An 11,173-nucleotide genomic window follows, 5' to 3' on the forward strand; every position below is an offset into this window, starting at 1 on the left:
CTAAATGAATATTTTATGTTCATTTTTCTATTTGATTAAATCCAATTTAATTAAATTATCCACATTCTTCTATTTTATTAAATAAATTACTCAATTTATTTAAATAAAATTCACTATACCCATTTAATGAATAAATCATTTTATTCAATTAAATCCCCCTATCCACTTTTAATTAAATTCAAATTTAATTAAATAGTTATCCTAAATTGAATAAATCTAATTTATTTAATTTCTCTAAATTGCAACCAAATTGAATTAAATCATTTAATTCAATTAAATCCTATTATCCCCCATCCACTTGCAAAATCCCAAACCCCTTCCTAAATCCCTTCTAGAATCTTCTAATCGATTCTAATTAACCTAACCCTCCTCTAAACTTTGTCACATCCCTAAGCAAAGGGAGGTCACTTCTCAAATGACCCAAAGTCTTGGATAACCATTGAAGGTTTTCAACCTTCAACCACTAAAACCCTTAAAGTCTTTGAAAACCATTAAAAGCTTCCAACCTTCAACCACTTAATCCCTAAAGTCTCCAATAACCATTAATGGTTAATTCAAACCTTCCCACATGGTTAAAACATTTGTTTTGACTCAACCTCTATCCAACCCAAGGGTCTCATCAGGCCATTAATGCTTTGACCATGATTATCTCTTAATCATTTGCACAAAGGTTTATCCTTGGATTAACTCTTAATCCAGTGGGTAAGCCTAACTTAGACTTGACCCTTAGCCTTTAGATAACCATGAGGTCTTCTCAGGCCTTTAATGCCTCCAACCTCTTCTCTCAATCCAATCCTATGGTGACACTTGTCACCATTTCATTGGTACAAATTGTGCACATGGATCCCCAACTTTCAAACTTGGCCCTTGATTAAACCTTTCAATCCTGACCATCCATTGCCCTGTTTATGCTATAAATAGAGCTCTCATTCCTCCATTCTTAACAATCATCTTTCAAAATTTGAAGCATTATACTTATGCTCAAATACTTTCAAGCTTTTTCATTTCATATATGCTCATCATTTAGCCTCTTTTAGATCAGGAATTAGACTAAATATGCATGCTTAGATTACTTTCTTTATCATTTTAGTTCAATCATAGACTAAATATAGCATGCTAAGATAGTATTCATACTAATCTTGTCATCTTATCATTTAGATTATTGCATTTTAGCATCATACATAGCTTACAACACATCTCATACTAAAATCAATCAAAAGCATCTCTCGTTCTCATATTTGCCATCCCTAAATCATTTTGCTCAGTAATCTGAGAGCAAAACATTGGTTTGAGGGACATTGTGAGATAGAGAACCATGGGACCCTCCTTGGGAAGCTAAGTAACGCTATGTTACTTCATAGCTTACATCAAGAAGTCCTGTGTGTGTGTGTGGACTGGTATTTCTCATATTTTCATATATTAAGTTTTATTCACCCACTTTTCCCACACACATTTCTGGCACCCACCGTGGGGCACGACCCCCAATAACACATCGTTTTTTGAATTTGATGACTTTTGCAGGTATGCGGGAAACTAGAATCAGCGCGTCAAAAAGATATTTTAGTGCATCCGCTTAATAGTTTAGCACTTCTAGCCTACTGTTTAGCGTGTGTGCTTTCTGTCTTAGCGCGTGAACACTGTTCCTTAGCGCATGATACTATTTAACAAATTTTCCTGTAGGTGTCGACGCCGGCGAAACACACATTAGCGCATCCGTCTAACAGTCTAGCGCTTCTAGCCTACTGTTTAGCGCGTAGGCTCTTTGTTTTAGCGCGTAAAGACCTTTATTTAGCGCGTGATTTGTATTAACAATTTTTCCTGTAGGTATCGACGTGGGCAAAACACAGAGTAGCGCATCAACATAAAATATTAGCTCATCTGCCTAACAGTTTAGCGCTTCTAGCCTACTGTTTAGCGCGTGGGGTCTCTGTTTTAGCGCATAAAGTCATTCCTTTAGCACATGATTTTATTTTTAAAAAAAAAATTTCCTGTAGGTATCGACGCGGGAAAAACACTGTTTAGCGCATCCAGTAAACAGAGTAGCGCATCCAATCCACTGTTCAGCACGTGGAGACCATCATCTAGCGCGTGCAGTTCAAACATTAGCGCGTGACCTCCATTAAGTTTTTCCTGTAGGTATCAACGTAAAAAAAAAAAAAAATAGCGCATCGGGTGAACAGCTTAGCGCATTGGAGGCACATAATAGCGCGTAGGGGATTTTTCTTAGCGCATAGACATCATTTCTTAGCGCATAGAGTTGGCAGAGCCAAAAATTTATGACAGAGTCAAAGATTAGGCTTGTGGGAGACATAATATATACTTATACTTTAAGTTATATTCCATATATACTTTCAGGATGTTTGAGAGGGGTTTCAGACCTCTAGGAGTTATAATGCAAAATCTAGTTTTTGGAAGATCTTCCAAATTTCAGACTTAGTCAAATTTCAGGGCATTTCAGGATCAGGATTGTAAAATTTGTAACCAAGATCAGAATTTAGGCTTGTGTAAGCCCACACTAACACTTGATCGCTGATTGTGTGCAGGTTCTAATATTTTTTGTGCAGAGGAAGGAGTTAGTTTAGAGGGTTTAAGTCTCTTTTTTTTTACTTTCTTTCAACAAAAGTTGGTTAAAAAGAACTCACTCTCATTTTTTTTGCACAAGTTAAAATGAACCTCATCATTTGATTTGGATGCATAAAATGAACTTCATGCCTTCCTTTTTGGTGTTCTAAAAGAAAATTCATTTTTCTTTATTGCAAGGTAAAAAGAACAACAAACTTCATATTTGCTTTCTTGCAAGATTAGAGGAAAAACACTTCATTTTGGAAGCTGTAAAAAGAACCAACAATCTTTACTTTGGCAAAAGTTTTAAAAAGAACCTCACCATCCTTTGGTGTTTAAAAGGATTCACTTCATTTTGCAAAGTAAAAGAACCTCATCTTCATTTTGTGCAAGGCAAAGAGGGAAAGTTTTTCCCTATCGACTTTAATTTTGTTGACCAAACATCACGATTTACTTTGTTGACCAGGCTTGTTTTACAAAAGTTTTGGAAATACACACTTTGCTATGAAAGGTTAAAAAGAACATCATGCTTTTTGGAGCAACATCTCCAAGTAGAAGTTAGCAAATCATTGTCTTGGAGGCTAAAAAGAACCTTGTTTGCCTTGTCTTGAAAGTGGAAGGTATATGCTCTCCCCATAACTGGGTGACCAAAAAGCCAAGCCACTCTTAAGCTTTCTGTATTTCAAGCATTTAAATCCTTTAGCAGGCTTGCCTTCCCGAGGGGTTGAAAAACTCTTAAAGCCATTCTTTGGCCGGTGTGAAGGGAACGACCTAAGTGGGGAACGACTTTGATGCCAAGAATTCCAACCCACTATAATCAAATGTGGAAAGTGACGAAAGTCCTTTTCAACGGTTGCGCGCAGTGATTAGCCTTCCCCCAGTATCCTCGAGATACGTAAAGCCTTTGTTCTAAAGGTTGGGAAGCCTCCTGAGGGAGTTTATCACTGACGGCCGAACAGGAAGCCTGATTACGAACCATAGAATTAGAAACTTTGAGCTGAGTCAGTCGCCAAACATTGGCAATATCATAGTGCAAGGGTGGGGAAGAATCCGCCCCCAAGATTACTCACCATATATCTCTCAAGATAACTAGTCAATTGTGAAGCGATTCACTTTGAGTTAATTTCTGGCAAAAGACAAAAAACCGGGTGCCCTCTAGGGGGTGACAAGGCTGTTTGAGCTGACAGAGTATCGAGACTAGTGGGCTATGATATTGTCAATGACCTTTGAATAAAGAGTCTATCTGATGTGTCTTTTGTTGTAAATCAAACCAGTGATAACATCGAGGATTTGAACACATCCTCAAAAGAATATACACTCAATGTATAGCATTAGGATGATCATTGTCTTCATGTGTGCTATGTATTCTTGTCACAAATGTTAAAATATCTTGCAAAGTATCCAACAATCAAACTCAAAAGTCAGTTCAAACAAGGAAAAATCATAAAGTGGAGAAGATTTCCATATCCAACAAAACATCTTTTGAGATGGCTAGCAACATTTCAACTATCTTTAGGAAAGACTTTCATCCAACAAGATTAGGGGAATACCAAACCAAGTAATCCTTTCTAGAAAAAGTTTTCAAACTTCTTGAGTATCCTTTCAGGTCCAATATCAAACGTGATCACAAGAAATCAAATAAAAACACCAGAGAAATCATTTCCAAATCAAACAAGTCAGTCTTGGAACAAAAGTTGTCAAATCCAAAACTAGCTAAAGATAAGACTTTATCCTATCAAAATCAGGTATTATCATCACCTTGATCAAAAGGTCCATCATCTAAAGGATTCTATCAAACAACATACCAAGTTTAAACCTTAAGTTGTCAAATCAAGTTTCTATATCAGGAGACTTTATCCATATCATTTGACACACTTTGTCGTGAGGGGGCATCTAAACCTTCATTTGATAAAAGTGGACTTAAGTTTCCAAACGAAGTATCTCAATCCAAACATCGAAGGAAACCATTGATCATTCGTGTATGACCACTCCTCATATTTTGAGACGAACAAGTCTTCATCACAAAACTAAGTTAAAGAAGAGACAACCTAGTCCTAGGACCCTTATCAACAGGAGTAAATTTCTCTACATCAAACTATCAAAAACATCAACTTTTATCATTCGTATGACCATTCATCATCAAACCAAGAAAAAGGAAACTCAGTCAAAGGAAATGAGTCCTAGCCTAAATCAAGATCACAATATCATGGCTCTCCAATATGATCTCATCTTCGATCAAGATCCCACCTGTCAAGAATCTTATGATGATCCCCTAAAATTTTGGTATTCCATCCACAATGACCCTCTTTCATCTCAAGAGCAGAGTCCCATTCAACATCCATCTCTTAAGAAAAATCATGATGTTCCTTCCATATCCTCCACTATTCTAATTCAAAATCAAGAGAAAAGCACAAACTCAAATGATCCTACTCCAAGTCAAGATCAAGATCAAGGAATCTCTTCATCCTCCAAATCTATCTTAGGTCCTTTCATTCCACAATCAAACTCTCCTTTCATCCATCTTGGGTCCTTACTTCCCTCCATCCACAAATCCATCACCTCAAATGATCCATAAGAAAGATCAATGAGGAGCACATCTTTGAAATTCTTTCAATCCTCTATCTAAACATCTTTCCAAAACTTCTTCTATCATTTCCTCTATCTATTTTGGGTCCTTCTGTCCCAAAATTCAATTTTCCTCCATCTCTTCATCACTTCTCAAGTACCAACACTCATCCTGAATACATTTCCCTCTATCCTTGCACAAATCTTCAAACACTCTATCTATTATCCAACACCTCTTTTCTATCCTTCCATCCCTATCATTCAATCCTTTGCATACATCCTTCATCTGTGAAATAGGCATTTGTGTCATTTTGTCACATACTTGCCCATGCTCGAATCTCATGTTCAGTCCTTTTCCTAGATATCTATTCATGAAATGCTTCAGAATCCGAGGTTGTTCCTCTTTAACATTTTCTTTTGGTTGGGATACACACTCAATCCAGAAAAGAACCACTTATCGTATCTTGGTACCGACATCTTTTGATTACTATATCTCATACACTTAATTGATTGCTCTAAAAATCATTGTGGTCTCTTAAATTGAAGACATGGCTAGTGAAAAATCTAAAATCTTGCTTCAGCACCACTATAATTATCAGACCCATGTAAGTTTCATCACTTACAAGCCAATGCAAGAGCAATAAAAAAAAATAAAAAAAAAAAAAAAAAAAAAAAATATATCAAAAGCATGAGCAAGAAAATGAATATCAAGAAAAGAAAAATGCAATGAAATGCAATATCAAAATGATTGGCTATGGGAACATGCAAGTAAATCCATCGGGGCTATGGACGCCTGGCTGGCAATGGAGCAATATTTGTGAGATTACAGCGATAACCTCGTCGGGGCTATGGACGCTAGCTGGCAGCGAGGCTCTATCCAGAATGCTTTTGAAGTCAAGGTAACTCAGGTAGCTAGCCATGTTGGATTCTGAAGATTACAATGATCATATGAGCCAGAATGAACCCACTTGCACACACATGGGTAATCAAAGAACTAAGTACCTTGATCCAGTTTGGGATTCTTCTTCCCTTTTGAGTCCGCTTCCTAGTTGCTAGAAATGTTCAGTTGAATTTTCCAGAGGTTCTAAGTTTGGGTTGGGTCTCTATCTTTGAAAAGTTCAGAAACACTTATTCAGATGGTGCTAAATACTATGACAATCTTACATATCACCTTTTTGCAAATGGAAACCTCTACGCTTGGGGGCAAAGTTCATCCACTCTATTCTTCCTACCATATCTCCCAAATCCTCTAATCCATATCCCTTATCCTATATATTCATTTCTTCTATCCTCCAATTCTTTCTACAATCTTGCTTCACTCTAATCCATGTCTATCTATCCTATCTATTCATTGCTTCCATCATCCAGTGCTATCTATATCCTATCTCTATCCATATCCACTTTTTCATCCTTGATCTTGATCAAAACTATGGACAACAAATCTATTTCCACCTCAATGGTTCAATCATTCATTCATCCATTCCTCGTCTTGATATACATTGGGGCAACCAAATACATCTTTCTTCTAATCCAAAAACTCAAAAAAATCAAAATATCCCAAAACTCAAAAAAATCAAAATGTCCCAAAACTCAAAACAATCAAAATATCCAAAAACTCAAAAAAAAATCAAAATATCCAAAAACTAAAAATCGACAAAAATAAAAAAAAAAATCAAAAAAAAAAATAAAAAAAATCAAAGCATGAACACATGGACCATCCATCAAATCAGATCAACAACTGGAAAACTCTCAAAGTCTACAATCAAACTTATCACATGTCTTGTTAATCAACTCATTACTTGAAATCAACATCAACATCAAACATGTCTTATACAGGGATAGGTACACTCGAAACCAGACAGATCGGTCTTATACGGGGTACTCACTCTTTGAATCTAGACATTCTTCTCAATCATCAAGTCTTGATAATCAATCCATCCATCAAAATCATTTTTCATCAAAGCAGAGTGACAAACAAACCATTAAAACTATTTCTCGAGCTAAATTTGTGTCAAAACAAAAGTTGTCAGAATCCTAAACGAATCGCACGATAAAGGACGTCTCTCCTATCATAATCCGGAAAATCTCATCATCAGTATCAACAGAATCCTTTACCATCTTACGGATTTTTATCTCAAAAACACTTGTTTAAAATTTTCAAATTGTCAAATCCAGTTTCCAGATCGGGAAGCTTTTATCCATATCATTTGACACACTTTGTCGTGAAGGGACAGCTAAACCTTCACTCTAATAAAGTAAGATTTGAAATTTTCAAAAACAAGAATCAACTAAATCCAAACCAATCAAAGGAATCCATTGATCACTCATGCATGACTAATCTCCTTATTCTAAGAAGAAAGAACCTCTATCGTAACATCACGTTGAAGAAACAACAACCTAGTTTTTCCAAATTCATCAAGAGAAATAAATTTTTATACATCAATCATCAACCACATCATAACAATGACATCAATCAATCTGACTGCTGGGTTTTGTTCTAGTTAGCCTTATCTTTATCAATTGATGGAAATACAGGGTTCACAAATCATATTGTACATATCATATCCACCCATCTGAGACATCACCAGAAATTCACAAATGCTTATCAATCTTGGACATACTTAGTGTAGTCACTGTCCTTGGTTTATCTGAAACAATTATCCAAATAATATCCCACCATGGCTTGGTGATCAGTATACATATCCATATCAAAGTAGTATCAACAACAAGGGGCAAAATCCTGACCTTGCTAGGGGCATTTCGCCTTCAAGATTTTCAACATCAGACCAAAAATGTAGCAAAACAACAAGGATCAAAACAACCAACAAATGACAAATGACAATGCAAGAAGGCTAAACATCACGAACTTGAACTGATTTCAACTGAACAAAGATCTATTTTGCAAGATGTTTTAATTGACAAGAATACATTTCCAATAGCATGCATGATTACTTATGGTTGTTAATTTTTGCTTATCATATCTCCTGAGCACCTCCAGGATGTCTTATGACTAGAGAAGCAAGGAAGGAATGTGATGTTTTATTTGTCTTCTATCTGTGAGTGAAGTCTTTTACCATGCAAATTTGTCCTATGAAGAAATCCGGTGGCATATCGCTGAGGACATTTCGGATTTGTATGGGACAAAGGTTAACTCTTGTATGTTTACGCAATACGCACTCAGGTCGTTCTGGTTCAATTATACCTTGACGCTTGTGCTATCTTGCAAAATCAAATATCATGTAAATTTTACTCAGGTCATTATGGTTCAATTATACCATTATGCTTGTATAAATTTTCAACATATCCAAAAATCGATAAATGCTCCATGATGATATTTACAAAGAAAGCAAATAAATGGTTATATCGGATGGCAAATACAGAATGAGAGATGCTCCAAAAACAATTAGTTGCATTTCATTTTACAATTAGTTGCATATCATTTTACAATTAGTTGCATATCATGTTACAATTAGTTGCATATCATTTTACAAATTAGTCGCACATCATTTTACACTATTATCCCATATCATTATTACATCATTATTACATCATTTCATATTACATGTAACAGCATATTAAATCATACATCTCATTTTCAAAATATCATTCATCATTCATCATTGCATCCCTCGCATGCATATCTATCACATCATCATGGAATCTTTCTTCACTTTCATATCTTCTATCATTCTTCTAAACTATCTTCATCATTCTTCCAAACTATCTTCTATCATTCTTCCAAACTATCTTCCATCATTCTTCTAAACTATCTTCTATCATTCTTCCAAACTATCTTCTATCATTCTTCTAAACTATCTTCATCATTCTTCCAAACTATCTTCTATCATTCTTCCAAACTATCTTCATCATTCTTCTAAACTATCTTCATCATTCTTCCAGCCTATCTTCTATCATTCTTCTAAACTATCTTCATCATTCTTCCAAACTATCTTCTATCATGTCTTATACAGGTGGTATCCTTCTTTAAACCAGATGCTTGATCATCCATATCTTATACAGGTGGTATCATTCTTGAAACTAGATGCTCGATCATCCATGTCTTATACAGAAGGTGTCATACCCAAAACAAGACTTGCTCTCATTCCAATCAATCTAATCAATCTTATCAAACCCATGCATGCCATCACTATCTACTCTTCCATCTTTCAAAAAAAACATTCTTCTTCTTTCGAGAGATCATTCATGCTTTGTGTGCACGAACGATCTCCCGAGGGGGCATTATCATATCAAATCTCAAAACAAATCCAATATCAATTTCCACATCAAAACAAAGATATCAAAATCAAACTTACATCAACAACATGAAACAAATTTGCTCATCTACATCAAATTCAAAAACCTATCATTTCATATCAACTTGTAACACAACTCAAGTTCTCAAAAACCATATCAAAACTTGTAAAACAACTCAAGTACCAAAATCACATAAACTTGTAAAACAACTCAAGTTTCCCACCCATATCAGCTTGTAAAACAACTCAAGTTTCCAACCCATATCGGCTTGTAAAACAACTCAGGCTTTCACACACATTGAACTTGAAAACAGACCACGCAAATAAATCATATTCTGATCAATACAACAGATTGATATCTATACATAACTTGGAAATTCACAAATCAAAACAAGTTATACCAACACTCATATTGGATAAATCCATCACATCACGACAGGCAAAGCACAACAAATTTTCAAATTTGGGGCATCACACATCAAATCAAATCTGGCATCACCATCAAATATCGAATCTGGCATCACACATCAAATCAAATCTGGTATCACACATCAAATCAAATCTGAGGCACAACTGGCAAATCAAAAAAGCGACACAAAAATTGCATTTGATCATAAAATCACAAAAACACATCATTTTCTTTGAAATAACATGTGCACACACGTCACTTCAAAGAGGGGCAAAATGTAGACGTATAAAAATGACCACATTCCTAAATGAATATTTTATGTTCATTTTTCTATTTGATTAAATCCAATTTAATTAAATTATCCACATTCTTCTATTTTATTAAATAAATTACTCAATTTATTTAAATAAAATTCACTATACCCATTTAATGAATAAATCATTTTATTCAATTAAATCCCCCTATCCACTTTTAATTAAATTCAAATTTAATTAAATAGTTATCCTAAATTGAATAAATCTAATTTATTTAATTTCTCTAAATTGCAACCAAATTGAATTAAATCATTTAATTCAATTAAATCCTATTATCCCCCATCCACTTGCAAAATCCCAAACCCCTTCCTAAATCCCTTCTAGAATCTTCTAATCGATTCTAATTAACCTAACCCTCCTCTAAACTTTGTCACATCCCTAAGCAAAGGGAGGTCACTTCTCAAATGACCCAAAGTCTTGGATAACCATTGAAGGTTTTCAACCTTCAACCACTAAAACCCTTAAAGTCTTTGAAAACCATTAAAAGCTTCCAACCTTCAACCACTTAATCCCTAAAGTCTCCAATAACCATTAATGGTTAATTCAAACCTTCCCACATGGTTAAAACATTTGTTTTGACTCAACCTCTATCCAACCCAAGGGTCTCATCAGGCCATTAATGCTTTGACCATGATTATCTCTTAATCATTTGCACAAAGGTTTATCCTTGGATTAACTCTTAATCCAGTGGGTAAGCCTAACTTAGACTTGACCCTTAGCCTTTAGATAACCATGAGGTCTTCTCAGGCCTTTAATGCCTCCAACCTCTTCTCTCAATCCAATCCTATGGTGACACTTGTCACCATTTCATTGGTACAAATTGTGCACATGGATCCCCAACTTTCAAACTTGGCCCTTGATTAAACCTTTCAATCCTGACCATCCATTGCCCTGTTTATGCTATAAATAGAGCTCTCATTCCTCCATTCTTAACAATCATCTTTCAAAATTTGAAGCATTATACTTATGCTCAAATACTTTCAAGCTTTTTCATTTCATATATGCTCATCATTTAGCCTCTTTTAGATCAGGAATTAGACTAAATATGCATGCTTAGATTACTTTCTTTA

This window comes from Cryptomeria japonica, chromosome 2 (assembly GCF_030272615.1).
Source record: "Cryptomeria japonica chromosome 2, Sugi_1.0, whole genome shotgun sequence".
Lineage (NCBI taxonomy): Eukaryota > Viridiplantae > Streptophyta > Pinopsida > Cupressales > Cupressaceae > Cryptomeria > Cryptomeria japonica.